Here is a 24,825-nt window from a genome sequence, read left to right as displayed (position 1 = left end):
GACAAATGGTAGAGGTGCAGCATATGTTACACATAATGATAATTTATTGCCCTTTATATTCCCAAATCAGAGTATAAAATTTAGGGGCAAATCTTGACTCCTGTGAAATTCATGGCACAATGCCAGTTTAATTGAGAGAACCTTACATTTGTCCTGAAATCTTACAGGTCCTTAACTACGATTTCCTTTCTGGTATGCCATTCACTTTTAAGATGATACTCCTCTCTTGGTATTATTAATTATCATTATTGTTGTTGCTGTTATTATTCCAGGAGATCTGTATGGGAGGAATGCTGAAATCTGGATTAAAAATAGCATTTTCATGTCCTCCCACTCACTGTATTTCGTGCACAGAATGCCTTTTATAAATGCAGACTTGCTGCTTGGCTAGATAAAAGAAGCTGTCACTTCATTTCCATAACGAAGTCGTTCCCAGGAGAATTTCATTGTTTTAGCAATAAAATTTTTCTAAAAGGCCTTTTATTTTGCCTGAGAAAGGTAATAGAAATGAACTTCTGAGTGGTTATTCCACAAAATAATTAGAAGAAAGCAAGACTGTCTTAATTTGGTGTAACGGGATTCTTATGTGTCTGAATTCCCTTTCGTATAAGATGAGAACAAATTCCTAACTGAAAATGAAGTTAGAGACAGCCCCCCACAACCTGACATAGAATCACAATTTCTTTTACTTGCTCACAGAGACATCACACATCTTTATTAACACTCTCCTGAATAAATTTGGTCATATCTTTAAGTTCAGCCCTATTTCACAAGGCTCTTGCATGACTTCTGATTCAGATGCTTTCCTGAATTAAAGGCAGTCATGGATAATCATTACCAGTTATTACAGTGCACTAATTTTGTTACCAGGTATGTTCTCATTCGTGGCGGGGAGGAGTGATTTGCTGCATGCTGTATTGAGGCTGAGCACTTTCTGGAGCAGGGACCATGCTTTTGCTGTATATACACACGCTATCAAACACGGCAGCAGGCCCAGTCCCTCCTTGCCCACATGCAGCACATTGCCACAGCCTCTCTCATCACTTCCCCAGCACTTCTCACCCCTTTTCTCAGTTGGTCTGTGTCCCATACCAGCATGGCATTCCTTTTCTGTGAATGCTGAACGTGCTAAAGCATGTCACAATTACAGCATCAAAAAAGTGCTGATATAGAAAGCATTTACAGTAAGCAAAAGGTCCTAAGGCTTGTGTTTAGTTCTGTCCCTGGTTTTCGTTTTCTGTTTTCTTTGTTTTGTTTTGGTTTGGTTTTTTGGGGGGTGTCTCTTATTTGTCACCCATTTTAAGCCATGTTCGCATTTTGCTAAGTGTGCATTGATGCAGTTACCGCGTCAGTCACCGTAGACAGCCTACTACTATAGGTAGGTACATGTAATCAGGAACAAAAGGGAAAAGGAGAAAAACATTTTCTTTGTAGTCAGGAAAGCCTTCATAGATGAGGCATCACGCTTAAAATTGTATTGTATTAAAGAAATGCAACAATTTCGGAAATTATTATTTATAGGAAGGTTTGTGAATTCAGGATGTGATAGTCTGACTCACCCAACAGCAAACATGTTTGCACTCTGGCTGCTGTGACTCACAATGGCATTTGTCTCAAGCATGGCAGTTGTTTTAGCCCTCTTCTTGGTGCAGATGAATGAAACGGCTGAGGTCCCCTGTTGCAGATTTACTACGTGCAGCTATGCTGGTAAATCACAGGCTCAGCTGTTGAGTATTTCCTGTAGCACACACACATGCACACACATGCACATACACACGCACATACACACGCATATGCATGCACACACCCCCGAGTAATACTTTACTTTTAAATACTAGATTCATAGAAAGGAAGTGCATAATTACAGTGCTGGCTTTTGCACCACATAAAGCAGCCCACATCAAAAGGTGTTTGCCATTAATGTTTCAACAGGTAATCTCTGGATTTACTGCCAAGCTGTGTTCCTGTTACTTAGGCTCAGTGTTGAAATCATTGAAATCTTTGTTGTAAGCTAGCGTAGTCATCTTAATCCTGCAGAAAAGTTAGTCAATAGTGCCTTTGTTTTCCAGCCCTGTGTTTCACATTGCATCAGCAGCACAGAAGACGTGGCCATGCTGGAAGCAGGGAGAAGGTTAAGGGTGGGTTCTGGGCTGGCTTCCTAAGGAAGCAAGGCTCACGTGGTGGCATTGTTTGTGCCTGTGTCCGCATGTGTGTCCCAGCCTGGCGGCTCCTGTTACTCATGTCCTCCTCAACCCAACCTGCTGCACGGGTAGAGGCTACGGGGAAGCTGCTCCCCAAAAGCTTTGTGTAAGTAGGCAGATGAATATCTGTGGAGACCTGTGGCTGAGACCAGTGAGGCAAAGGCCATGGACCCAGCTCATATCATACTGGCACCAGGGAATTGGTACAGTGGGCATCTGGTGGGATTACTGCGGCCACCAAAGATCAGGCCTTTTTGCTGGTATTTGTTAATGCTACAACCCACAGAGAGATCTTCTTCAGGTGGTTTTGTCTTTCACTTCTTAAAATATTGCAAATAAACAGAAGCTCAGCTGTTGATTTTGATGCTGCTATGCTTTGGGACTCAAAAGTGTTTGGATTCCCCTTCAAACACCGTCTGTTTGCAGGAGAGCTGTGGCAGTCGTTTGTGAGAAATCTGTATGTTTAACAAAGGCCTAGCCCTTGAGCTGGTTCTCATCTGTAACGAGTTACAAGGGTGCTGCAGTTCTTTAAAATACACAGGAGGCTCATTGTCTCAACTCAGGGCTGAGCTGCATTTTTTGTATAATAGCAAGAAAAAAAGAAATATTTCTGTTGTGTAACAGAAGCATCCAGAGTGGTTATATTTGTTGCTTATAGCTGTTCAACATCACTGGCTCTAACTAAATTATTATGGACCATTTGCATTCTTTTTCCAATCTCTTCTACTCAGAAGACCTGTAGGGATGACTGTGTTACAAACACGCAGGCGATAGAGTTGTTTTTACTTAAAACCTCTGTGTGAGAGTGAAGAAAGCTGGCATGCTAAGAGAAACGTAAATCTGTGTTGAAATTCCTTCTCCTCCCTCCCGCTATTCCTGCTTTAATAACCACGAGAAAGTGGCCAATAGGGGGTATTGGTATTAAAGGGGCAATGGATTTTTGTTTAAAAATGTATCATTAGCATCTGATAGGAGGTATTTGTGAGGTATTTTTTTTTTTCCAGTTCTACACTGTTGCTTCTCAGACAGAACAACCCAGACAAGCTCCTGTTGGTTTTCTTTTCACCTCGTGGCATTCTGAGGTGCACCCGCTGCTCACCTCTTTACCTGCTTTTTTAATAACTTACGCTGTAGTCTCTTTGTGGCAAAAATCTTGTAGAACTTAGAAACTAAGTACAATTACTGAAGCACAGGGCTAAGCACAGTTTAACCTCAAGTTTTGTTGGAAAAACTGCGTATTACCAAAATACAGTTAGCAAATATGGTTGTGGTAGATGTTATTTGTGTATAGGTGATGACTTGGAGGTCCTAGTCAGATTTGTGTTTGTATTATTATTAGGCATCATGTAAACAGAGTGGGAGATTGAGCTGGCATGTGTGTTTTCATATCTAGAACTGCCCTGTGGTGAAGAACCTTCATCTATTTTCTGATCAATTGTTTGGTGGTGTTGGGGTTAGGGAATGGGTAATGAGAGCAGTGGGGACCACTCTGGGAGCAAAGTTGCTTCCATGGTTTCCAGATGACAGGTTTGGAAGGACAGATGTCTAGTGAGTAGGGCTAAAAAAATCCTTTCCCAGTCTGCTTGCATAGGTTGATGCTGAAATGAGGGGTGGTTCAGCTGAGCCTCAAGTTGTGAAAAGTACCTGCTGTGGATGAAATAATGATGAATAATGTTTTTTTTATTCCAGATTAAATCTTGGGACACTGATTTCTAGATGACTAACAGTTAGTATCAGTTATGCAGTCAGGGATCGTCATCAGTAGAGGCTCCTGTACTGGAGGGTGTGAGCTGCAGCCTTACCCCTTCAGGCCCACATGCCAATCCGGTCTGCTGGTTGCAGACAGATGTTCCCATCCTGGAGCACTTCACTTTCCCAGTGAGTAAGCACTCACACTGGAAATAACATTCACACAGAAAAGATGGTACTGGGCTGGGCGGCCTGTGGATGTGTTCACAGAGCTGGAGAAGGTAACATAGATCTTCCTCCCCTTACTACAAATTGTGGGGCAGGATGGATTGCTTCCTTGTCTGAACCCGATCATCTGCATGCTGGTTTTCTGGTTTAACATCTGGATATTCAAAGTGCTGACGACTTGATTTACTGTTCACTTACACCAAGATACGTTTACTCACCATTCACAAACTTCACACCTCGTGAAGTTTGGCATTTCACTATGGATCATATGCAAAGCCATGGGCAGTGCTTGTTTGTGTGACAAAAATGTGGAGAATCAAGCTTCAGATGAGAAGTGGATACTAAACAAAAATGAGAGTGATGCCTGTCTGCTTTACACAAAGGAAGCCTCTTTAGTGCTAAGACAATACTCCTTTACCATAACCTTAAAGTAGGCATAATTGTGATTTAAGTCATTTTTACACTAGCAGAGCAATTAATGTAAAGATGAATCATCCCCATCAGGAGCACCTTTTGTACACAAGACAAAATGTCAGGAAATGGGTGATGTCCGGATGGTTAATGTTTGGCATGGCTGGTATAGAGAAGTTTTTATTAACTTGAAATCTAAAAGACAGTTAATTCTTGGTTGGTTTGTGGTTTTGGTTTTGTTTGTTTGGGGTTTTTTCCTTCCGTTAGAATCTTTTCTGTATGTGTAAAATCAGCTAAACCTGTTGAAAATAATTTAGAAGATTTTTCGTGATGTGATAGATGATACGCACATTAGGTAATTGAAATCACACACACTCCAGGAAGATACAACCTCGCCTTTCCCATTTGCGGTGGGGCAGGATTGAACCTGTCTAAAACTATTTCATGCAGAGAGAGAATAAAGGAGGAAATGAATTATGGTTTTATTTGAGTTGAAGGATTAGTTGTGGGATAATAGCGAACAACGAAACAACTTGGGAACAACACTGCCATCTCTTAAACAGTTTTATTAGCTTATGCTGATTTGTGAATAAGGAAAACCAAATTACATCATGCAAGAGAGCAAGGAATGGCAAATAAAAACTTGCAGGAAAGGACTAGAAAAAGTGATCTCTCACTGCCTGCTCTTCAAAGCAAAATGTAGAGCATGACCCTTTCTTGGAATAAATGCAGATTATTGTACAGAGCCAGCTTCTGGTTTTCAGTTTTGGCAATTTGCAGTTGCTCTCTTGTACTATGGTTCTTATTTGCTGATTGCCCTGGGGTCCAATTTTAGTTTCTAAATACTCCCAAGATGTACTTCCATGATCTTTGATTTGAGGTCTGTTCATCTCTCAATTACACTTCTAATCTTTCAATTCAGAGTCCTTTTAGCACTCGAAGGCAGGTCCATGCTGTGATACTTGAATTTCCAATGCTGTGGGACCATGAAAAACAGCTTCCTTGCATAACACTTCCCATTTATAGCAAAGATGTGATCGGTAACCATGTATGTGATAATGATTCATTGATCATGTTGAAACTTCAGTTTAAGACCTTGTTACTGCAAACCAGCCTTCCTTGGTGGGTCCTCCAGGTTACAACTCTTTTGCATGTTCCAAGAAGAGCATGTGATTGCAGCCCATCAGATCTGTGTAGCTTAAAGATCGTCCCAGTTAGGGAATGAGTGCTTTGCTTTTCAGGTTGGGATTGCGCTTCAGGGAGCAGCATATCTCCCTGTAGGTCTTGAAATTTGTGCCTGGCTGTCTTTAAATCTTAAGCATAAAAATGTCTGGGAACATTTGCAGGCAGACATGCCTTGCCCCTTGCAGAAAGAAGTGTCTACGGCTAAGGTCAAGTGAGCAAGTTGTAGCAGATTAAACCAGCTTGTGAATTTACAGCACATCATCTTCTCCATAATAACTGGCTGTGTGCATGGTGAAAAGGCACCCTGTGGTAAATACGAGGTCTCTCACCTTTTTCCCTGAGGGGTAGGCTACCTTGCTTCATGTCAGCTTTCCTAGGGAAATAAGAGTGCATGGAGAAGGATGACAGCTACAGAACACCACTGCACTGTTTTGCACAGATACTGCTTGTGACTTGTTTCTGTGCCCATGTGCTGGCAGGGGTCTGGAAGACAAATTCCAGACTGATAGCAAGATCAAGCATAGTTAGCATGCAGCATTTCAGTAGCTGGAGCCCTGTTTAACTTGAACAGGATCAAAATCCTAATCCCACCTGTTGAAGTCAGTGGAAGGACTTTGACTGAGTGTGGTGGGTTTCAGCCTGGTGTTACACACAGCTGACTCTCCAAGGAGGCTCAGAGGAGTCTGTGCAAGCTGGAGCTGCAAAATCTGGTATGGGACTCACATGGAGTAAACTTACCTGCTCTTATAAAAAATAATTAGAAGCTGTCTAATTTTGGCAGAAATGTTAAATATTTCCTTATAATCATTTGGAATCCATTTTCAGGTTCCTCTGAATGTTGAATGATGAGATGAAGACTAAAAAATTTAATTTTTAGGAGATTTTTGGATTGCCAGATTATTGCGGGAAAACCCACAGAATTTTTAAAATGCTGAAATGTTTCATTTTAACACTTTGAAGCAAAATACTAACACATAGAAATAAAACATTTTGAGTATTTTGAGCTTGTTGTTTTGTTGGGTTTTTTTCCAGTCTTGAGATTCATATAATTCTAAAGAAAAAATAAATGGCTTGAAAATTAATTGGTTTGGGTTAAGCAAAATTTTGAGGGTTGACTTCACAGTAAGTTTGTGGGGGTTTTCTCTTCTTGGTCTACTTTCTAAAGTTAAAAATCTTGTGAGGTCATGTCTGATGATGTGCTTCTCTATCAGATTAGCAGCAGTCTCATTTTAGTAGAGGAGAGAAGCTGGTGATCAAAGTTCTGGAAGTGTAGCCAGGGCCTGGGTACCTGAAGGCTCTTGAGCTTGCAGTGTCTCTGTCCTGCAGGAGTTGCCCCTCCAGCTCAGGGTTTCTGAAGCTGGGAAGACTTCTGTAATAGGTATCTGGCATTGCTACAGTCCATCGGTGGGAAGACGAAGATGCATTAAGAGACTAGTGGTAATCACCATCATTGCCAGTGTGCCTTGGAGAGTGCCAACCAGCTGGATACTGGTTCATGGATGCTGCTCTGCAAGAGCTTAGCCTCAGCCAGTAAATCCTGGAGGAGTCTTATGCCAAAACTGGATTAGCTGGGCAAATACTGGTTTGGAGTTTGGAAAGTTTCGTTGTTGCTTTGTATGTTCAACTAAACCAGATGGTCTCAGGACTGTAAACCTTTTTGAGTCGTTATCACTGCATTGCCTTCCTTCTGTTCTTCACCCATGAACTGCTCTTGTCCATCTGTCTGACTTGTTTCCTGCCTTCACGAAGGGTGAGATTCATCTGCATTCATTTGTAGCCATCTAGTCTGAGCTCAGTGTCTAGACTCACTTTATGGAGGGAGAGAGGCAGACCTTTCTAGAGAGTGATTCATCCTGTCCTAGAGCAGATGCTTAAGATAGGTCAAATTCATCATTTTCTAGATTGCCTAGTTTCCTGCACTGAAAATAAAGAGAGTTTGCACTTTCTCAGGTGTAGACTTTAGTCCTGCACATCTTCAGTTCAGGGATGTGGATTCCATCATAGCACTGGTAGGATGGGATCTATGTGCAGGAATCTTGAAAATTACATGTGAAGTGTTTGAGGAGCCTGACTTCAAGGAGATAGGACAGGTGCCACAAACCTGTGGCACAAAGTGAAACTAAGAATTCGGGAAGCACAAGTAGACCCTGGGAACCTGGCTAAAGGAAAAATGGTTAATTTGGGCCCTGTGGAAATACACGCTCTATTTTAAGTATTGTGTGTGAGGTTCATATAGAAGTGAAGCTCAGCAATATTCACAGACCCTAGTAAAAAGGCTGTGGATAGTCCAATACATTGTACAATAGGGCAAAAAGTTGGTGCCAAAGAATTTTTGTCATAAAAGAAGTATGAAGGAAACCACATGATATTAAGTCTGAGATGTGAAAAATACTTCCTTGTGAGGAACAGCAAGTGTGTGTGCATTTTTGGTTTCAGTACCCCTCTGCTGCAATATTACAGATGACCACAGAAATAAGTAGGTGTTTGTGTCCCCTTAGAGCAGTTCATTGAGAACAAAACTCTTCCTGTGTAGATGTCTCTGCACACCATGGGCTTTGTTTCCAGACAGTTTCCAAAACAACAGCCCTAGGTAGTTTTTTCTTTCTCTTGTTATGGCAACAGAAGTATCCAAGAACTATTTTAATTATTTATTTGCCTCTTCGCCTCTGAATTGGGTTTTAATTGTTGGTAATAAAAAGAGCAAATGATTCTTCCTATGCTGGATCAGTGTTTGACATACACTCACCCTGTACTGGAGTCTCCATCCTGGGAGCTCGTTAAGAATGTATTTGCTTCAAGGAGATGTAGGAATCAATTGTTTATTTGCTAAGCAGCTCTCTGGATTTTTCTCCTTTTATTCCCTGCTTTCCTTTCTTACTTTGTTTTGCTTTTCTTTTACAGCTGTAACTTACTTTATTTGAAAGAGGAAAGCCAGTGAGGACCTGTGAGCAGTCCGGCAGTTTCTGAAAAGTCTTCATGCTAAAGGATAATCCAGAATTCCCCGAGGAAAAACATAGTGAATGTTGTGAGTTCTTAGCAGCAATAATGTGTACCTGCAATTGTGTCTTTTGAGGGGTGGTATCTGCACTTTGGTGATGTATTAAGCATCTTTTCTCTCTGCTGAAACCAAAGGCAGGTATGTTTGGATTGTGCTGCAAAGCCAGGCTTGAATTTCTCTTCCTCTCTCTTTTTTTATTTCTTTTAATGTCTTCAAAGGCAGAACAGTGTTATCTAAGGAAAGTTATTGGATTGCTTTTCTGTGGACTGCTACAGTTACTTAACACACAACTATCACTTTTTAGTTAAATACGTAAGCCTGCATTTCAAGGCATGTGACTCTGTAGGCTAATAAGAATGAAAAAAAAGCATGGATAACAGTTCGGCAATCTGCAGGTCAGATTCAGGAGATCTATGCATGCCTATGCAGTGGTTGAAATTGTTTGGTCACTTTCAAGGTAGAGGAATTCTAATAAGGTTTTTTGCACCTGGTATTCCAAACTCCTATTGCTTTGATCAGTTTGTTACATTAGTTTGAGGATTTTCAATACAAATGCTCCTCTCAGAGGTTTGTGTTCACGGGAAATGAAGTAGCACACCTTTCACAGGGAAATACAGTTGCATAACTAAGACCCTGATCAGTTGTGGCATATGATAAAAGAAACTGTTCCCATGAGGGATGGCTAAAGAGAAGGCATACATATTTTTATGTTCATTGTTTTTCTCATGAAGCCCACTGCTTTTCTGGGTTGAAATATAAACATCCTCAAAAACCGGGGAAAACAAGAATTCTCTGCCTGCCAAATTTGAGTATCATCTTTACTTTTATCTTTATAAGGAACCTTAGTAATTTCAAAGTTAGGTTAGTATTTAAATCCTTATGCCAAAAGTATGCAGTGATCCTTCAGGATGTTAGTAGTGATAAACCAGCTACAGATTCTTCCAGTTTGAGCAAATAGTTTTTGTGCTTTACATAAAATAAGAAAATATAAATATATTTTCTGAGTGCTGGGCATGTCTTTTAGCTCCCTGGAAGCTGGATGCCCTCCTTTGCTCTGCTTTTACCTTTGGGTTTAGATTTTGGGAAGCAGATTGAGACAGAGTCTTGCTTTCCCAAGAATCACTTGCAAAATACATGTTAGAGAGGACACTGAAAAATCTTCATAATCTCTCCCCTTTCCCACATGCTTTGATCTACAGTGAAATAGTTAACAAAGCTGACATTTGGAATTGTTAGCTACTAGTACAACTATGCTGCCAAGTTAGTAACTCATTAAGATGAATAAGAGGCCTCTGAGACCTGCAGCTTCTCACTGTCTATGTATCCAAGCAGATGTGGCCATATCAGCTTATTCCCACACTTTAAAAGACTTCTTTGAAACCACAAGGGCTTACTTTGCAAGCTCACATCCTAGAACAGAGGAGGGCAGCTTTAAATAATAATAATAATAAACTGTCCTAGCATGCAAAGCTGTTGGGCTAACAGGAGATGTTTGTTCAAGATGTTGCAATCACCTCCACTGATTGCGACAGCAGCACTGACTTGTGTGGAGAAGAGCATTCCCTGGGTCCTCCAAGGTATGTGGTGTGCCAGATCAGCCAGATAAAATGCATGGGAGAAGGAGGCAATCATGGGGATGGAGTATCTGCTGAAGATGCCGTCAGTGTAATTATTGCATTCTGCCCTGTCCTAAATGGTTTAAAATGATCCCACTTAAAAGTGCAGCACAGTGGTCTGCCGTTGCAGTGGCAAAACCCTGAATTGTACTCGTGAGTCCCAGGTGTGTGCAGAAAAAGCAGCGCTCTTCTCACCAGGTACTGCTGGAAAGAAAGTGCTATTGAGACCTGCTCTCACGCTGGCATCCAGGACTGCTTTCTTTTGGGAGTCTCATAGATGATTGAGAGTTCTTGAGAAGTTTCCTGAGAGCATATTCTGTCACCTGCCTGTTGGGAGGACAGTGCTGCAAGAAGGAGGTGGTCAGCCAGGTTCTTCCTCTCCCCTCCCGTCTTCCCTTTATCCTCTCAGGAAGATAAGAATACCAGAGATGAGGAAGGATGATGTTACTGCTAAAAGGAAATACCAGCATAACAATGATCTTACTGAAAACTACTACTCTTGTCTGTGAGTGTTTGCAGGGTGTTGTCACGTTGAGATGTGCAGAAAGCAATCAGACCTTTCCATTGCAAGCAGTAGCTGTTCTCATCCCTTCCGCTGCCTCCTCCTGCCACCCAGGCAAACTTCAGAGGAAGGGGGGTGGGGCAGGGGGGGCAGTAAATTGGGACCAGTGTATCGTATCCGCCTAGAAACTGCCTGTTTACTAAACAGTACAAATTTCTTGCTTCCTTTCTCTTGCTCTCCTCATTCAGATGAAGCACATTTCTGGAATAGCAGAGCTTGTTCAAATCAAATCCATATTCCTCTTTAGCAAAAATAAAAAAAGATGTCAGGAAGATTTGCTAAGGAGGAATGTTTATTTCACTTAGTAAGGGTTAAAACCAAAGCAGCGTGAGGCTCCTTTGCTCTCACAGGAGGGTACCTTGAGAATTCCAGCATATGGTTTTGCAATTTTCTGGTAGGATTTAGGTATCCTGAGTTGGGTTTTTTTTTCCATCCTGAAACATATGCTGCAGCTTTTTTGGAGTGCTAGCCACACAAGCACAAACACATTCTGACAGGAGCAATGAATAAACTCTTCGTGTTCCTCACTCACAGGCATTTCTTCACATTTTTTTCTGGTTTGTTTTTTTTTTTTTGCACTTATGCGAAAACCTCTGGTGCAGTTTGTGCGAAATGGGAAATAAATCTCTAAATCCAGTATGTGTCAATAACTGAAAAGTCTACAGTTGATCTCATATCTATGACTGTTATTTGGGGCAAACTGCAGATGTCAGGATAGCAAGCATCTCTGCTTCTGTCTCTGACAGGCTTTCCATGCCTGCCTGTGGTGGGAACCTGCTGCCGTAAGGGCTGACCTCAGAGAGGGTCCTGGGGACTGCAGCTGCACAGGGCTTAGCCCTGGTTCTGTCCCATTTTTGAGCTGCTACCTCCTTTCTCCACTGCTTGGCCCTCTTTGCTCCTTTCACCATGGTCATATCTTGTCTGTACAGCCCCACAGGCACCAGGCTGTTTTTCCTGGCACCTGGACCTGAAGTGGGGCTGGGAGCCACAGCTCCTGGAGCTGATGTCAGTACAACTACTTGAGGCACCTGGCTGGGCTGGCAGCGGCCCCGGCACACCCTCTCGCCAGAGCATCACCTCCGCACTGCTGCTGTGGCAGCCCCTCAGAGAGGAGGCATGCACAAGTGATGAAAATTGAACACCAGTGAGCCTTTTACAGCGGTTGTCTGAGCGCGGCCATCTCCAACACCTTGAGCCTCGGTGCTGAGTTTGTGGTGTGGTTGGCAGTGATGCCTGTTCAAACAGTGATGAGTTGTGCACATCTTGGAAGAACAATGGGACGTTTTGACACGTGCAGCCTTAATGTTTCTGAATGTCTTTGCTTTTGAATCACTTTGATATCCATACACGAAACCACTTCATGGTTTTCTACGGAAATTACTAGGCTGCTGACAAAAGCAAGAGCTGTGTGTGTCCATTCTTCTGAACAACTGCCCAGTACGTGGCACTTGGTATTTACAGGGAGAGGGGGAAAAGGGAAGAATCACTGCCATTTGAGAAATGTCTCTCAGAAATGGCAGTAATTTATTCCCAGGCATTATTCTTCATAAAGATCTACAAACAGCTGCAGCTTCCCTTTAAATAGAAATTGCACTCTGTAGGCATGCTATACATGGGGCTTCAGGTTTCTGACATTTCTCTGCCAAAAATCAGAAGTATTTCTCACCAAATAAATGTTTATTCAGAAAGTCTTACTTCCTGGCTTTTATTTCACATCACATGCTTCTGCCGGCCAGACAAGAGCAGCTCAAGGCTGACATTTGAGAGAGGAAGCTGAAGCAGTTTGGGTCTCTTGCAGGGCTTCAGAAGAAGTCTCGGACCATAGCTTTGGGCCTTTGGTTTGGCAGTTTTAACTGATGAAGACTGTATTAACGTGGACATTGCAGAAATACAGCAGAATTACTGTGTGCAGAAGCTTACCCCCTTTTCTGGCCCTGATGCCACTCTCCTCTGAGTGCATGGGTGCAAACCTGCCTTGGTGGCATGCAGCAGCAAGGCTGTTTCAGTGGTGAGGAATCTTCTACATAATCAGTGTATGGGCAGCATGTGAGGGCCAGGCTGTGTCTGCTTGCTCCTGCCACCCAGCAGAGAGATGGCCAGAGTGGCCTTGAGTCCTGCAGAGGAGCATGCAGTGGTGAGGCCATAAGCCACAAGCACTTGGAAACTGCTGCAGGCCAAATGCCTTTTTATTGACTTCTGTGCAGCATCCTTGGGTTTATCTCCCTCCTCTCACTCTTCTTCACATGCCTGCTGACTGGCTTCTCAACTCAGGACTTTTGAACCTGTCTTTTCCAGTCTGAACTGCTGAGTTTCCCCTCCTTTTTCTCCATGGCTTATCTGTTGGATCCATACTTTCCATTTGGTGTGCCAGTCCCTACCACTCCAGTAGATGACTTCACTGTCATAGCAGCCCAAGTTGGTTGCTTTTTGTGGTCTGTGGCTGTGCTGGTCCTGACAAATTCAAGATGTCTTCCTCCTCCCCAACTTCCCTGAGTTCTCTACACACCCCTAAGTTTACGACTTACAGTATGCAATCAGTGTATTAAAATAATTTTTAGTTAGGTCATTCATTACTCTCTTTCTTTCTTCTTGGTCTATATAGCTTCCAGAGAAGTGAGAAGTTGTAATTTCTCCAGGGCTAAAATCCAAGTCTTTGATAGGCAGGCATGATGCCTGGGGCCACTGCATGTTGCTACCGGTTGTCAGCTTTGTAAAACTTATCCTGCAGAGCAAAGAAATCTGGGCACAAAGATTGTACTCTTCTCTTACTGTGGCAAGCTGTAGTTTCCCAGTCTGTTCTGCCTTCCCTTCATTGTCTTCCAAGCAAATGGCTGTAAGATTATGACTCCCATGTTTGGACTGAGAACAGCTTTTGCCTGAGCAAACAGATTTCTCTTTGGCAGTCACTTTAACTGCTGTCCCAGCTTTTTGCTGTCAGCTTTTTTTTTATGATTTGGCTTTAGAGAAGTCCAGGCGGTACTAGTGCACTGGAGTGGGTAAACACAACAAGGAAGACAGGTGAATGTGTTCGTTAATGATTACAAACCAGGGTGGTTGCAGTTTGGTCCATGAGAGCAAAGCATCTCTTCTAGTTCAGCAGTATAGCTTATGTTTGCTTTTATTTTTAAATTGGTGGTGTCAACTAGGGACACTTCAGGTCCTTACTTGCAGCAGCCCTTGGTTCAAGAGACTTCTAGTGAAGCCAAGAAGAAGCTCTGGGAACCAAGCCCAGCCTTCGTGGATTGACAGCACAGCATGAAAGCTGCTCTAGCAGCTTTGCAAGTTGTGTCTAGGATGAAGATGACCAAAATACAGGTGTCCCATGCCTGTGAGAATAGTTCTTTTGCTGCTCTCCTTCCTGTCCTCATTTTCACTGCTGTTTTGTTGTGCTGCTGTGTCAGTGAGCATCACTAGTGACCTGGTTTGCTGTGCCCACAATGACAATGACAGTATCTAGTAGTCTGCCGATGCTTCTTTCAAAGCTGATAACGTCTGTGGCAGCATCAGCAGGACGAAGAGAATATAAATCAAGCTCTCCGGGGGGGGGGGGGGGGGTGGGGGGTGTCTGTTTTCTGTTTGGAGTGTGCATTCAAAAAGGAAGTCTGCTGCTACTGGTAGATTAGTTAAAAGGGTTCAGGAGCCCTTTGTAGCAGAATGCCATCCTGAACAGCTTGTTCATTCATATTTATTCCAGGTTTGTTTGTAGCCTGCCAGGCATGTTAACCTTGGATGCTTATGTTAGGAAGGAATATTATACACTCTTAAGCAAACTGGCAGTATTGATGCTATCAGTGATCCTTCTCGGGGAGTCTTATGTTCCTAGTTGTTAATTGGCATTGGTGTTTCCAGCTGCAGGCACTGATGAATGTTTCACAGGCACCTGATGGCACAAAGGTCAAAAGGAAGAAGATAAAGCAGCATGTTGCCAGGATTTGCCTTAGCTTCTTTCCCTGTTGAGTTATCAGAAGTAGAGATGGGCTAAGAAAACCAGAAATGCTGTAGTCTCTTACTTATTTCTGATGGTTTTTCCTGACAGTTCTTTGAATAATGGAAAAACCCCTTCCCACTATGGCAAATCAAGCTTAATGCACTAACGCAAGGTATTACCAAATTATTGCACTAGTCATAGAAGAAATCTGCTTGGGGAGTGAGGGCTGCATTAGATGAGGAGAGGAAGGTTATTTGTGGGTTTCTGTTTCAGGCAACCAGAATTGGGGGGGTGATTCATAAATTCACTTTATGTCATTTCCAGCGTTTGTACAGCAGTGTGAATCCTGCCAAAGCATTACAAAAGTTGTGCCAGATGAAAGAAGCTGGGCAAAATGTGTTTTGGCTTCCCTAGTGAGTGGACATTTGTGACTAGAGCTACAGACATTCCTAGCAGTGGAGATATCCACAATAGCTAAAGCAGGCAAACTGAGCTTTAAGCCTTCAGCTGCCAGGAATTTGTGTCTCTGGCAGATAAAACCTCACTTTTCACAGGCTTCTTTTAGCATTTCTGATCCAAATAGTTTACAAAAAGAAACATCAGGTAACATGAAACCCTGGTGAAGTGAAAGTTAGTTTGACACTCAGAGTGGAACAACTGGAAGAGCTAACACTTTTCATGTTCATAGTTAAAGTGATTTGGGCCTATTTTACATTTTTTGAGAGGTGTATTGTTTGTTTTCTCATAAAACCATGAACTGCCAGCAACTTCGTTAAAGAATCAGCTTCTCATGGGGAAAAAAGGCAAAATAATGTCTCTTTGTCATTCAGTCTGTCACGTACTACTGCTGTTGGAGGCAAGAAACTCTTGTAACTTCAGATACGTTTGTTGGAGCCACAGTGAGAATTACCAGGATTCTTTTTCACTTTTGCTAGAACCATTAAAATGTTTGTGTAGCTATCTTTATTCAATGTGAGGGATAGCCTGCAGAGTGATCAAGGAGATGTAAGTACAAGCACTTCCTTGTTATCGTTGACCAGTCAAACCAATTCAGTTGAAGGGGTTTGGCTTAGTGAGCAGTCCTGCTGCTCCTGATGTCATTTGTAGAAAGGGTGAGTGAGCTGCAGAGCTTTATACATCTTCATTACAGAGTGAAGTCTCTTCTTAAATTCAATGAAACAAGCAGTCTTCATTAGCTCCGGGTTTTCTTGTTGTTATTATTATTCTAATGTAATTATCACTTCTCTTCAGTCAGCCTTCTGCTTGCTTACTTACAAATAAACTCTATCTGGAGAGTATTTTAAGATGGGGAAGGTACAGTGAAGTAGTGAAACTATTGTTAGTACTGTATTCTTTCTCTTCTTCTCTTCAATACCTAGAAAGGGTGTACAAGGAAACAGAAAAAACAATTCCATGGCAAACGTAATATGATCCTCCTCTATCAAAAAAGACAATGCAAGGGAAGACCGCTGAGTTATCTGCCTAAGCATATGCAGTGGGAGAAAGCATATCAGAAAGATATCAGAAAGAAATCATATATCGGTCTGTGAGACCCCTGCAGTTTTTTGCTTCAAAAAACCAGCATTAAGACCTGAGGAACTGTCCCACTCTATTCTCAGATGATGTGTTTCAGCAGTAAGGGCGCAATGAAATATCTGCTGACTGCAGGGAGTAAGAAAGGCTCAGTCACGATGGGTACATCTATTTGTGCATCTGAGCCCTGTGCAGAGATTCCCAACCTGACTAGGTGCTTTGCTCAGGCTAATTAGCCCTGCGTCTCCACTTACATCTTCTCTGATTAGACTGATTAGACTGAGCAGGGTGCTGCCTGACACTGGTGAGAGTGAAACAAGTATGCCTGTACAGCCCTGCCCTGCAACGTACCATGTAAATGTCTGAGCCTGCACAGCACAAGCCCAGGAGTGTGTACTGTGTGACTATGAAGCACATGGATTTCCTGGAGTTTTATTGTATGTGCTATCAAGAATCACTCAGCTGTGGGTGGCTTGCTGGGATGGCAATGAAGGTGCTAAGCATTAGAGAAAGTCTTGAACAACTAACTGCCCGTAGTCTCCTTGCTGTCAGGAAAAGCACATGCACTAAGTGTCTTCTGTCCTGTTTGTTTTGCTGCATGAGAATGACTTAGGGTTTTGTAGGTGGTGGTCTGGAGCTCCAAGTCAGGGAGGCAGGGAGACACATGACTGAAGTGCCCATGCAGACAGTCAGAAGTGGTGAGACTGAGGAATCAGAGTGTGAGAAACTTGTACTTTCTGCTTTTCATCCTATTTATGTGTGCAGGACTGGCAGAAAAGTGGGTTGGCAGGTTGAATTAGATTGTGAAACCTCACTAATTAGCTGTGAGTTCCCCACTCCACCTCTCCCTTCTTCTCCCTTCCCAAGTGGGATTCTTGCAGGATGAAATGAGTACAGGGATGAATGACTTTCTTAATTCAATGTTTTAACATTCAATTCCAGCGGTAGCTACTACAGTATAGGTAAGTTTGCTATCAAATACTGTTTCAAAGACATTGACTGAGCTTACAGAAGGCAGGTTTTAGAAGAAACATTCAAAGAAAAACCCCCGACAACCCCGAATGGCAAGAAATAAAACTATTTTTGCTCATTATAGTAGAAATGGCATTTTACACTCCTGACTGTTCTTCCTCTTGACTGGCACTTTCCTGAGAAATGCAGTTGAGAATGAATGCATATGTATACACACATACACACATGCCTATCTATAGAGACATTGATCTTAGTGAACCTGGGAATGTAAAATTAAGTGCAAAAACGTATGCTGATTTTGGCAAGTTGTTTGTTTTAGTTGCACAGTTTCCTGATTTTCTTCATTTCAAAGGTGCATTAATGTTCTGCGTATGAAGCCTGAAGCGTGATAGTTAGATCTCTTGTCAAAAGATGGATGTCCATGTTTCATTCTGCATTGTGAAATGGTAGTCCTCAAAATATCACATCAAGTCACTACCATGAATAAATAGCTGCTCTGTGTTATTTTGGGGAGTAGCAGTTTCCAAGACAGTCAATATGATTGCAACCATTAAGTGGGTAGAAAGTGTTTTGAAAGAGTAGAACGAGCTTTGTTGACTGTAATGGCTGGGTCACAGCTGAAAAGGAAGAGCTTGCTGTTTTAAAGCATAGCAGACATTTTAGACATTCTTATTGGGATGCTTCAGTAACGCAGTTGTGTGAAAGACTGATAAGGGAATGTGCAATAGCAGTGCTCATAATTTTAAGTGCCCAAAGTTGGCACGTCCTGTGCTAATGTAAAATAGTAATAAATATAAATCTCGTGTTCTGGAATTCCCGGGTCTGCTTATTAGCAGATCAGTGTGTAAACAGTGGCTTAGTGTGTCTAGTACTAGAAGGATGTGTTTTGTTCTTGCGAAGGGATGTGTGCTTGCACCGCACCCCCCGGAGCCTGTATGAGATAGGCTAGATTCAGACTGAGCTGTACTCTGCATTTTCTAAAGAAAGTCTGTTTTCTACACTTGAAAACAGTAAGTAGATAATTTCTTACTGCAATGCAGATATTTCACCAGTTTTAAATCACAACTATTAGTGGTTTCACTTAAGCTGTCTAATAAGATCTTGCCAGGAACACCCTAACAGGTCAGCTCAATCAGAATTGCAGAGTCAGTGTTGCTCCTTGGTCAGATTAGGACTGGCAGTTTCCAGTTCACTCCCAGAGCTGCACCCATTAAGTGCATAAAAATGGTTTGAAAGACTTGAAGGAGCTTTGTTCACTGAAACAACTGTATTGGGGTTGAAAGGGGATAGCAGCAGATAAAAGAGCACTGGACCACTAGTGGCAAGGGATGAATCACAGCGTTTACACCGCATGGTCCTCATTGGCCTGTAGTAGCTGGTTTTGCTGTTACAAACTTGAGCCCTGAGCGTCCTTGTTGATCTGTGCAGGCTTTTAAGGCTGTCTGGCGTGTCAGGACTGGAGCCTTGGAGCAGTAGGGAGTGGTGTTTATCCATGGTCAAGGAGTAGAAACCACTATGCCAAAACAAAGCCTGTTGTCTGATGAGGCTGGTGCTGAAGGTAATGCGTAAAGAAGTAGTGATTGCTTCTTCAGGAAAGCAAATGGAAGCAAGATAAATGGTCCTTAAATGAATTACAGTTGGTATTTTAAGGCTTATGTCATAATGCATTTAAGTACAATGAAGGCATTTCTTTTTAAATGTTCCTTCAGGACTTCAAGATGTTGCAGAGAACAAAGCAAACTATCTGACTGTGGTTGTACAAAACTGGTATGTTATCAGTGTAACTGAAACTGAAATTGCACTCACATGAGTTCAGTCTCAGTGTCTGTATTGTGCTGGAAAACCCAAGTGATTTCGTGTAGAAAACATTTATCATATTAAACCATCTCTTTGGTTCTGTGTTTTTTTCTGTCTTTCCATTTTGGTTTGGTGAGGATGGTGTGGGGGACGTGGAGTTGCAGATTGATGATTGTTTGTCTGTAAACTGTCTTACTGGAATGGAGACTGTAGGAGGCTTTCTTATGGCTCTTAGTCAGACCAGTGCCTTATCTAAACAGTATTTGACACTTGAAGATGTTACACCTGGCTCTCATCCAGCCTACCCACTTGATCAGAGCGGACACTATGGTCATGCTTGCAGCAGAGTTTGAGGAGAACTCATTTGGGGAACCATTCCTGTGTATCAAATCACTGCATTCTTGAAAGTCTTTCCATTCTAAGAGCATCCTTTCACTTGCTCTAATGTAGTTCAAAGGTGTTCCATGAAGGAGAATTTGGTACCTTGATGAAGGAAGTCACAAAATGAGGGCAGTGCCTTGTCCTGACACCACCATGTGGTACTTTTTTTGACATTGAATTAATATGCAATAACTTGTAGTGGTATCTATGCAGCAGCTCAAAACAAACACTGCAAAAACTTTGATCTCAGGCAGTGTTTGTCGCTACAAATGTAATTATCTGTGTGGACCGTCAATCTTAAGACTAGTAATAGCAGCAGTGTGGGAGAGCTTGTGGTATCCAGTCTGAGGCATTTCTACCCTGCTGATGTTGAACAGGCTGACAGCAGGTAGGAGACTGATGACAGAGGTCAAGTGATTCTGGGCTTGTTGCTTGCCTTCTGTTTTGTGGTGGAGCAGGGGAGAAATTGTATACTTGATCTTTACCTGAAAACAATAAGAAAGGAGGAGATACAGAGGAGGATATGTAATTAGAGAAATAAAATGGCAATTCGTGCTGCTCTTTCATGCCATTTCTTGCATTAAAAAGTAAATTTCATTATTCCTGTCTTCTTATTTTCTGATTTCTTTAGATTCAACTTAAAATGATAGGAGCATTCTTCCCTTGGTAAGAGGTAATTCTGATATGCAAAATTTGAAACCTAAGGGATAAGACAAGTGAAATTGCATTGCTTTAATAAATAAGGAATAATTTAAATGATTCCTGACCCATTGCTGATTACTTTATCCTTTCACATGTGAAGGCGACAAAGGAGAATGGGAAAAATTTTGCCTTGGTAAGGCTTGGCTGTATAGTGAGTGCTAAGCATGGCTAGATTTGAAGCACTATGGAAATATTATGTGTTTCTTAGAGTGGGTCCCCTGGGAATTTGAGAATACACCTGATGGGGAAACTGGAGTTCAGATTCCACCTTCTCCCTTGCTCAGCCTTCTCTGGGTTTCTAGTTTGGTTCTGACTTGTTTCTTAATTTAAGCAATCACCTCTGTGGTGTATGCTGGTTGCAGTCAGTCTTGTCCTATGCTGCCTGGTCATGAAATGCATCTATGACGCCTAGTTCACTGAACCTGGTAGAGGCAGGTGTTGCCTTTAGGAAGCAGAATTGCATTTCTTGGTTTCTGTTATACCTTTAAAATTTTTCACTTTCCTTCCCATCTGCAAAGAGACTAGCTGGTGTTTAGATATTCGTGTACTGACTCCTGCAGCCCTTTCCTCTTGTGCAGCCTGCAGTTTGGGATGACTCCAATGGTACCGCACTGACTTACGATCAGGAGAGATGGTGGCAGAGCCAGAAAGAAGCTATCTGATGGGTGACTTGAGGCATGTCATGACCAGTCAGTACTGCCGCCATAAAATGGAGCTAATGATACTGATAACACTCTTTGGTAAGGCATTATGACATGTTTTCAGGAGTATTTCTGTTGCAGAGCCTGGGTGTTTTTAGTCAGGATTCCAGGGAAGTGAGCTGTGTGTGGTTGTGGTGATGATGTGTGTCTGTCTGCTTGTCCATCCCCATTTCCCCAGTCCCATAATATTGTCTTGGCTAATTCCCACCAAATCCAGCAGGAAGTAGAAGTCTCAAAGACAATTAAATTCCTAATTTTTTTTTGTTATTGCTGACCTCAACAGGCAGGGAAGGTGAGAGGCATGAGTGAGTGCTGACACTGAGGAGGAAGGGACAAGCCAAGCTCTGCCCTTGATAACTCTCTTTAGCAGTGGCTGGCAGTGAGTCCCTCCACTACATCCGGTGTTTTGGCAGTCCTTGGCCTGGTGCCAGCCTGGCAGGATGTGGAGCAAGGCTGAGCTGTTGGAGGGTGCCAGAGGGAAGATGCTGTACAGAGATGGGTGCGTTCAGAGGGACAGCAGAGATGCAGAGCACAGATCCTGCTCTCTGGTGGGTAGAATGGGACGTGTTACTAGGAGGGCTCTGACTGAATTTGCAGCTTGAAATCCTGCTGGTGGGTTTGTTTCTGGCTGCTATGAACATGCCTTCCTTATGTTCCTGGGATGTTTTCAGTCCTCTCCTGGGCAGAGCTGGGTTCCTCTGCCACGAAGAACTCTGAATCTTTCCTGGCACCTTTGGCAAAGCTCTTGCACTCTTTCCCCTCCATGTTGCTCGCATTTAGCAGTAAATGCAAATTTAGAGCTGCCTTCTTTTCCTGTAACTGTGGGACTTCTCCCCATGTATCCCAATTGGAAGAGCCTGCCCATTCTTATGAAGAATTTCTCTTGTTGTCTCATTATGCACATGTAATGTCTGGCAGGCCCTGTTTTCAGTGACTGCTGAATTTCTCCCTCGTACAGCTCTGTTTGTGCCTCCAGAGCATTAGCCTTTCTCTGCACAGGGCCTCTCACTTATTTGGCACAGCTCTTTGGTTTTGTATTGCTCTGTACGTTGAAGGCAGCTACACAGTAGTAGTAATATTCACAAGGATGCAAATTTATTATCTTCTCTTTATTAACTCAGTGGGGGTGCATGTTTATCCTCTACACTTGAGTGCTGTTTTCAAATGGTACTGTATATACAATAGATAGATTGAAAGTTGACTAACCAAGAAAACATCCTCAAGGTAAAAGAATAAGCATGAAAGATACGCAAGAGCTGCAGCCCGGTTTTTACCACTGGTTTTTGTCTGCCGTGCTGACGTACATGGTTGTAGCAGTTAGATGTCTCACTTATGCACCCAGATAAAGCCAAGATAGTTTAAAGCAATCACATTCATCTTGTGTCTTGAAGAATAAGTCTGTACTTTGCAAGAGAGAAGAGACTTGCAAATTGATTTTTTTTTTTTTAAGGGATATTTATATAAGCACCCTTTCACTGGGAAGAAGGGACAGGTGAGCAAGTAGCCAGCTGACCACAGGTTCTGTGGCTTCTGCAGGAATAATCATATGAATACCAAGACTCTTGAACTATCTTCAGGTCAGTTGTTTTCAAAATGTTAGTTTAGGTAGGTTTAAAGTTCAATTGCTTTGAAATAGAGAAGCCATGACTGGGAATGAACATGACTGGAAAGCATCATACTGTAGCCTAAAGTCAGCTTTGAAGTCTCTGAGTCTTTTTATTGGCTTCATAGACTTTAGGTTAGGCCTTCAGTACAGAAAGTCAAGATCAGACATGTCTCTGAAATTATTTTTCATGGATTATTTATATGTTTGATGTGTACTTCTCTGCCATTTTAATAAGAATCTCTAATATCAGACTCATTATTATTACTACTGTGCAATTAGGTTTGTAGGCCTTGGTCAAAGCCCAATTTGGGTAGGCATTTGAATACTTAAATGGTAATAAAAAGACTCTCCAAACCAAAGAGGTCATAATGTGTTTGTGTATGGATGTGTGAAGGAGAATGGAGGTTTTGGAGATGGCGTACACTCGCTCCTGAATAAAAACCTTCCTTTGCAATCATTTTGCGGATGGTAGTCTGGGCCGTTGTGCAATGAATGGACTAACTAGTCTAAGAAGACCTCTAACTTCTAGCTGAAAATCCTATCTTTGAATCAAAGGGAAGATGACTGGAGTAGTTTCAGGTTTTTCTATGAGCTCATACTTTATTAGTCTTTTTGGTTTGTTTTCATGTACCTCCTGTTTGCACTGAAGTGGTGCAGAAGACCTATTTATGTAGATCACGCTACATCCATTTTTCTGACAAGATGGGACATTTCCCTGTAGTGCATTTTTGAGTGTTTTGCCCTTTTAAGTTCCTGCGGTCTGGACCTCATGACTTCCTCTACTTCCCTTAAGGTGTTGTTAATAAGTCTTATATCATATTTAGCCTAATTTTAGTTTTTTAAAATTTTCCATTAATCTTAAGTTGCTCAAGACTACATCTGACATGAGTCGTACTCATTTATGATGTTGGACATACCAGCAGGATGGAAGCAGCAGTAATGGGTCACTGCAAGTCATCTGTGCCTTCAGTACCTGCTGGGAGATGCTCCTGAGAAGCTATCCACATGATATATCAAACCCCAAAGGAGGGGGAATGTGCCTTGGACAGACACTGATACTGAGATTTTCAGGTTTCGCCAGCATAAAGTGACTCAGCCTTTTTTGTCTGGCTGAGTGGTGTTGAAGTGGTGTTGCTGCACTCCAGAATTTCTGAAGGCCTTGTTTCACCACTCTGCCTTTAATTTCCTTCTACTGCTCTCAGTTCTTTCTTATTTTCCTTTTAGTCCTATATGCTCTTTCAACAGCAAGTTTTCATTTCTTCCTTTTTATTTCCACAGTACATAGTGGAGTCACATCCCACATGGCTCTGCCATCTGGAACAACTTCCCTGACTCACTCGTTTTGGGTTTCAACTTTATCCTTGGCCTCTGTGTGTTAATCTTCTTTCTAATGAAGCAGTCACATCTTACGCCCATAGGCTTCCAGTTCTTTTCTTCTTAGTCTTTCTCCTCAAGACACAGCTTTTGCTGCCCTTTGATACACAAGGTATACTGTGATTCGTACTTATTATTAGACAAGAAAGACTTATTTTAGGGACATCTGATCACATACTTACATCTAATTCCTGTTCAGGTAAACACTTGAGGCACATTCACCATTTTAGCACCCCTTCATCCCTTTAATTTCAGTTGGCTCCACTGTTGGCTCTACATGTTTAAGTACTGTGAACATCAGAAAGCCTCAACTGTGAAACATGGTTTTTTATATTAAAAAAAAAAATCCAACTAAAGCATATTGCACAGCCTGAAAGTAATGAAAGATTCAACAGAGAAGTAAGATTTCAAATCTGATACTACATCTCCTTAAATCTTATCTTGAAAACGTCAAACATGCTGTAAAATCAAACAAAAAATCCAGCAGCCTTGCTTTTCAGTCTGTTGACTCAAAATATTTTCTGCTGTACACAGAGATTTTTGGTAGTTGACATAGTATGCAGTTGTTCTTGCTAAAGTAAGAAAGTCTCGTGCTTTCTGGGATCCCATAGTAGAGCTGCTGAGTTGCAACACTTGCATAAAAAAAATGAGGTTAGTTTATTGAGTGAGTGGTTGGACACAATTTGCAATGCTACTGGTTTTCTCCTTGTGGCTTTCCTAAAGCTTCCATGAGATGGAGGGAAAATACAGCTAATAGCAAGCTGTGCCTGGGCACTACACAGTCCCGGCTTTGTGCAGAGCATGGCTTTGGCATCTGGAGTAGGAGCTCAGTGCGTATTAGCAGCAGTACATTCATTGACATAAATCACTGTCAGAGCAGTGGAGGAATGCAGCTGTGTATTTTGTGAGCACTGGGTGCAGTCTATCTCAGACTCACTGTG

General features: G+C 42.2%; 1 protein-coding gene across 11 annotated transcripts in view; it reads left to right on the top strand.

Moving 5' to 3' along the window:
- The window catches only part of ATXN1 (ataxin 1), a 255,986-nt gene that overhangs the window by 151,698 nt on the left and 79,463 nt on the right, over positions 1-24,825 (top strand). For 8 of the 11 annotated variants that reach the window (XM_065667300.1, XM_065667305.1, XM_065667296.1 and 5 more), the window contains one exon: positions 8,616-8,739. The exons of the other annotated variants lie outside the window; for them this stretch is intronic. The gene's annotated coding sequence lies outside the window, so the exon portion shown is untranslated. The remainder of the gene's footprint in view (positions 1-8,615; positions 8,740-24,825) is intronic. 11 annotated transcript variants of the gene reach the window in all.

The sequence above is a fragment of the Lathamus discolor genome, chromosome 2 (assembly GCF_037157495.1).
Source record: "Lathamus discolor isolate bLatDis1 chromosome 2, bLatDis1.hap1, whole genome shotgun sequence".
Lineage (NCBI taxonomy): Eukaryota > Metazoa > Chordata > Aves > Psittaciformes > Psittacidae > Lathamus > Lathamus discolor.
The sequence above is the reverse complement of the archived record's forward strand: the minus strand, read 5'-3'. Positions and strand labels throughout refer to the sequence as shown.